Genomic DNA, 6499 nt, shown 5'->3' on the forward strand with positions numbered 1-6499 from the left:
GAGATTTTGTAGTTTTGATTTGCATTCTGCTCAGTTTCTGGAACACCTGAATGCATTTTTTTCAGGAGAATGAGCTACGAGCTGTTTGCACAAGCTTCTTTTGAAGATGAAGCTGTTTCATTTAAATATTTAGTGTTACACTTCCCCTTGTGAAGGCAGTCCTATACTAATCACCCACCCTTTCCTCATTAAAGTCTGTTCTACACTGATAACATCAGAAATTTTAATATTTGGCCAAATATTAAAAACTCCATAGTAAGTAGTAATGAACTGAAAAAATTAAAAAAAACTGAAAAAAACTGAAAAAATTAAAACCTACTAATAAACACTGTAAATTTCATATAAAACATTTTATCTGTGAACTTTAACCATTATAAAAGTTTGTAGGCTGTATGTGCCACAAACTTACCTTTGATATCACACACCAAACACAAATATTGCAAAACAAGTGCAGCACTTTTTGACCATGTATTTGTGCATTAAAGAAATTACAGCTGGAGTGTAACAGAGATAAAGCACTTGTTTTGCTGCCAGCTGACAGTCTGGGGGCTTCGTTGTTTTACAGTGACAAAATTCAAACACATAACCTTCTTTCACAAGCTGTGTTCATATTACTATTTGATGTAAACACAAAACAAGGCTTGATAAAACTTGAGATTATGCTGAGTGCACTTCTTCCACAGGCTAAAACTTGATTTTCAATAAAAACTCAGCTTATTCAAACATGCTCTACAGAGGGCCAGCAGCACATTTGCCTTTTCTCTGTTCCACATTCAGTACCATTTGCCCCTGCCTACTGCCTTGTTGTTTATTGTCCAGATGTTGCTAGAGGAACATATTTCTTAGAGTATTTGGAGTGTCTCAAGTAGGAGATGTTTCTTTGATGGCAAAGAAGTCACATGGATTTCCCCACACCTCAAAGTTTAGTGCAACTTTAGCAAGACATTCTTAATGCAAAATCAAAGTAACAAATTAGAGCTTCTGAGAACCAACAGCCAGGGCCTGGGGTTTTTTCCTTCAAGTGTTTATCCATAAATGAAATGAGAAACTCTAAGATAAATATTTCCCTTCATGTAAAAAAATTACCTGTGAGTCTCCAGTCTTCTGTGCAGAAAAAGGACTGCAGGGCCATTCTGCCATCTACTGCATCATTCTTGAACCCCTTCCAAGACAAGTGCTGTGGGATCAGAAAGTAAAATAGTGAACAGAAACATTCTTTCATACAGCTAAGCCAAAGTCAAAGCTCAAGTAGCTGCAACAGCTCCTCAGCATCCCATAGCAAGTCTATATAAAACTCAGTTGCACCACACCTACATAAATAGGATTGTTCCCCTGTATGTATCTCAGAAGAGTCAGGGAATGTGTTGAAAGGCCTTGTTTTCACGTGGAAACAGACACCAAATCAGCCACAGAGTCCTCTAAGACTTCCCTTTTGAAAAGCCACGTTGTATTTAAAAGAAGTTTGTGTCAGAGAACAGCCCTTAATGCACAAGCAGGATTCAGCATGGAGGAAAGGCTTTAACACCTAGCTCAAACAAGGGTAAGGGCCAGCATAAAAGACACTTCCAAACAAAAGTATCCAGACATTGGAAGGGCAATTACGTTTTTTTTAAATCAAGTTAACTTTTTAAATTATAAAAACTATTGTGACAAATCAGCTTACCATTAAACAACACTTTGTTTAGATAGAAACAGTTTCTCCAGGCACACTAAGGAAGTTAGGCTCAGAGAGTAGACAACTTTTTTAAACCTTATCAAGAATTTCCTCTTAATCTAGTTAGAAGACCTATATGAATTCAAATTGAAGTTTCCATCTCCCCATACAGTTAAGAAGAACTTGATCAATAGAAGTTGATTTACCATTAAATACTGTTCCCAATGCCAAGCAAATACATTTATTACAATGTAGTGCATTTGAAGACATAAAACCCACATTAATTCCACCAACAATTCAAATATTCCTTCCACTCACCACAAAATTACCTCTCAGCTCATAAGCATCAAAAACCATTCATAAACACAGATGTGAGCTGCACAAGAATTGTGATGACAAGTTACAACTGGCAAGTGTGGCACATAAAAGAGCATATTTTGTAATAAGCAAGTAGGTCAGAAATGGTATCTCATCAGTCAAACATCAATGGTTAAAACTGAACTCCTTTCTGCTGCCAGCTTGGTCATACTGAGTAACTCCTCCAGCCAGGGGAGATAAGTGGCTCTCTGAGGTCACCTGTTCATAAACATTACAGGTGTGAGAGCTGAGGGAGGCAGCTTCCACTCCGGCGTGCCATCACACTTCGAAATGCTGCCGTGATTACACTGACAAGACAGAAGCAGAATGCAATACTCATTTCCTAGCTTTCCATAGTCCACATGAGGGCATGTGATGAACAAGACTAGCAGATAAATTCCAGGAAGCATTCAGATTGCCAGGCCATCAGTTATGCCCGTAGGGACTGGAAAACCTCACTTTCAGGGCAGCTTTACAAGGGCTGACTATCCAGTAAGGTAATTTAAATTAAACGCTTTTCACTGCAGGGCAAGCTCATTCAAATCACTCTGTTTAAATACAGGCAAGCATATAGTTATCACAGACAAACTAACAAATCATAAATTTTAAAGAACTAAAATATTTTCATACATTCAAGGCATCAAGCATGACTTTCCATGATGACAGTTCAAAGAACATCCCAAAAGGATACATAAATATTCCCCTCCTCGCTGCAGGGTGGTTCAACTAGAGGACCTTTGAAGGTCCCTTCCAAGTGAAGTTATTTTGGTTCTATATCAACCTTGCAATGCACCTGCATTACAGCACTACCAAATCAGTACTCTGATCTAACCCTTTACAATGGCACCTCTGCAATATGTTCACATGCTTCTTCCACAAGGAAACCAAAACCACACCAAAAGGAATATAAAACTTGGATATCAAGCAACAGTTTCATGGAAAATTTAAACAGACCTCCACAACACATTAAATGAAAACAAAAACCTTTGTTTTCACGTCACACTTGTAAAAATCTAGGAGATCCTGTCTAGAAAATATCTAGTATCTTTTCTGCAATTCACAACACTGAGTTTTTTGAGGGAACAGCTACCAGGCAGCAAGTGTTTTTAGTTGAGTATTTACCATTTAGTTATCCCAACGTTTTGCATTCTCTTCTTGGAGAAGGGAAACTTTAATCCCGCTTTTTTCTCCCTCTCCTTGCCGTGCTAGCCGATGTGAGGCCTCGAGTGCCGCCTGCGGGTACCCCGCCCTCACAGCCCCGGGGCGGACGCTGCAGGGGCGCTGCCCTCAGAACGCCTCCACAGCCAGAGAGGAGGCTCCTGGCAGCCCCAAGAGCGAGAGCCAGAGGGAGACGAAGGGAGAGCGAGGGCCAGAACGAGACCGGGAGCGGGGGCAGTCCGGGTCGGTCCCTCCCTCCCGTTCCGCCCCCTCAGCCGCCGCCGCGCCCTCAGCGCCTCGCGCCCCCGGCAGGTGGCAGCCCAGGCGCGCGCGAGGGCGGGCCGTGGGCGGGCGTGCGGGAGTGGCGCCAGCGATAGAAAGGCGTCAGGAGGAGCACTTAACGCAGGCGCGGTGGCCAAGTGGTAAGGCGTCGGTCTCGTAAACCGAAGATCACGGGTTCGAACCCCGTCCGTGCCTTGGTGGGTCCAGGCAGGCGAGAACTCTCCCCTCATTTTTAGGGGAAGGCGGAGCCCCGGCCCCGGGACCCTCCAGAGAGCCCGACCCGACCCGCTGAGCCCCGGGCATGGCGGCTCCGCAGAGCTGCGGTGCGCGCCCGGCAGCAGTAGAGCCACGCCCCCGGGCGGGTCCCCGCTGCCCCCGAGCGCCGGTACCCAGCCACGGCTCTCGCACCGGCGGCAGCGGCTCCTCCGGCCCAGGAACGGCTTCTGGTGGATGTCGTGCCAGCTGTGTCTCCTCCTCGGTCATTCCTGCCCATGTCTCAGCGGCTGCATGACCGCCCTTCTCACATCTGCAGGAACAGAGCAGTTTTCCTTCGTTTTTCCTTGGATTGTAATCCTGCTTTCAAGAGGCCCTCAGCTGAGCCTGAAGAAACAAAAAAGAGTTTGAAATGCGAAAGGCCCAGATGACTGCTGTGGTCTAGTGGAAGTCATGTCAAACTCCTTTTCCACACAGCACTATTGAGGGAAGTGCTGGTGCCTACCTTATCACGCAGTCATTCCTGGGAGGAACAAGTGGAGCCTCTGCAGAATCTTGTTTGAAGAGATCCTCCAGCTCCTTCAAACACTTGAGGAGAGTTTGAAGAGAGCCTTCTCCAGAGGCTGCAGCTATCAGGATCATCCTGTAATCCCCCAGGTCCCTTTCATTGGTTCACCCCACCCTACCACCATGAAATTAAGTATTTATTAATTTGGTTCTTTCTTCTGATTGGTAAACCATGAGGTTTCTTCATCTGTATCACTAACCACTTAGCAGGATTATTTGCAATCTGATTAGTGTGTACTTTACATTTCCTATTTTCTAACAGAAAAAACTCCCTGTGACACTGAAAAATGGGTAAGGAAAGGGTGCAGTGGTAATGCTCACAGGAGCCCAGCAGTGGTCCCCTCCTCCTGGTGAAACAAACACTGAGTGCTTTGGACACAGCTGATCCAGCAGCACCACAAGTGGCCAGGAGGTCCAATTCAGTGACACTGACAGGACCAGGGAGCAAACCTTAACACACAGTTAAGGGTTGGCAGCACTTAAATGCATCCTAACAGTGTAAATAGGAAAAGAATTACTAATTGAAGGAAATCTTTGTTGATTCATGTTTGATATTTACTTACCATTTGAAATTTTACTGATCACTGTGTCCACACAATCAATTTTGTTCTCTGTCTGACAAATCTTCCGTTCATATTCTGCACCATTGTTGGCAGGAATATAAACTGTATATTTGTTGTATGAACAGAAATAAATGTCCTTAACTATTTACACTGGATTTTGCAAACATTCTTAGATATTTTTACTTAGAGGGATACAAAGGATAGTGAGGTACATCCACGTCCCTGAAACTACTTTCATAGGAGGGTTGTAAAAACTAAATGCAAAAATCAAACTCAAGGACAAAACACATATCTGTTAAATACTGCTTTCTGTTTACTACAGTCTCAAGGATAAGCCTCTCAGGGAGGGTGGAGATGAGCCACCTTGCCCCTGATGAGTAAAGCTTTCATAAATTTGTGCTTGTTTTCTGGAAATAATATAGGACAAAGCCAGGTATGCACAAGAGCTGTGGCTGATTCCAACCCTCTTAATGATGGTTTGAGGCCTGTGAGTCTGTGTTAGATGATACAGAAATCAGGTAACACAGAACCTGTTTTTCCACAGTTTGCAGACAGAACTTACATTCTGTTGAGTAACATTGCTGAACTATTAGCATGATAACAATGTTGCTAAGTAACATTTTAAGAAATGTCTTGTGGTTATCTACTTGAAATTAATTTTGTAATTAGAAAACTATCTGTGCACTCAAAGCCTAGGAGAAACTTGTGCAGCCCAGAAATAGTAACTCCAGCAGCAGTTAAGAGGTAGAAATAATTAACATATCACACGGGTTTACTGCCACAATGGATTCATTTACTTGATGTTAAACCTTTTTTCAGTGTTGCGCTATTTGCCTTCAACTTTCTTCTTTTTAGACAATACAATGCCCAAATTTAAAAATTTAGGCATCGTATTGTCTAAAAAGAAGAAAGTTGAAGGCAAATAGAAATTTAAAATTAAAAATTTTTAGGCCAGGTTTTCTACACCTCTAATCATCCTTGCTACAATCCCCCCAGTCCTCCACAGATGCTATATATTACTGTTGAAGTGAGCAGCCAGCGAGGCTTAGCAGCAGTGCTCAGAGAGGGCATTTCCACCCAGCAGGGCTCCCAGGGACCCCGCAGAGGCCGGGCGGGAATTGCATCACACGGCCCGGCAAAGGCCGGGTCCATCGCTGCCACGCCCCGGCTGCCAGGGCACCGCAGCACACGGGTCACACACGGAACTGAGGGGCACAGGAGTCACACACACTGAGCACTGAGGGGCACATGGGTCACACACACTGAGCACTGAGGGGCACACGGGTCACACACAGCACTGAGGGACACGTGGGTCACACACAGCACTGAGGGGCCCACGGGTCACACACTGAGCACTGAGGGGCACACGGGTGACACACAGCACTGTGGGGCACATGGGTCACACACTGAGTACTGTGGGGCACATGGGTCACACACAGCACTGAGGGGCACAGGGGTCACACACAGCACTGAGGGGCACATGGGTCACACACTGAGCGTGGACTGGCACGCACGGCCTTGTCCCCAGACCAGACTGGGGGATGTGACATTTAAACCCCAAACCTCCTCTGTGGCCACGTGCTTGCCAGCTCCACACCCCCCTGCAGCCCTGGCTCCCAAGGGCACCTGCAGCTCGTAGTGGCACCCACACGCCGGGCACAGAGCGTGAACCAGCAGCCGGCGACCAGGGAATGCCAGGGCACAA

General features: G+C 45.2%; 1 non-coding gene across 1 annotated transcript; it reads left to right on the forward strand.

Annotated features, from left to right (window-relative positions):
• The first annotated feature begins 3574 nt into the window (after nt 1-3574).
• On the forward strand, nt 3575-3646 carry TRNAT-CGU (transfer RNA threonine (anticodon CGU)). The gene has a single exon. It is a non-coding gene; the product is annotated as a tRNA-Thr (tRNA).
• Nucleotides 3647-6499: the final 2853 nt, after the last annotated feature.

Source organism: Agelaius tricolor, unplaced genomic scaffold (genome assembly GCF_023055355.1).
Source record: "Agelaius tricolor isolate 1412-34295 unplaced genomic scaffold, bAgeTri1.0.p SCAF_19, whole genome shotgun sequence".
NCBI classification, from domain to species: Eukaryota; Metazoa; Chordata; class Aves; order Passeriformes; family Icteridae; genus Agelaius; species Agelaius tricolor.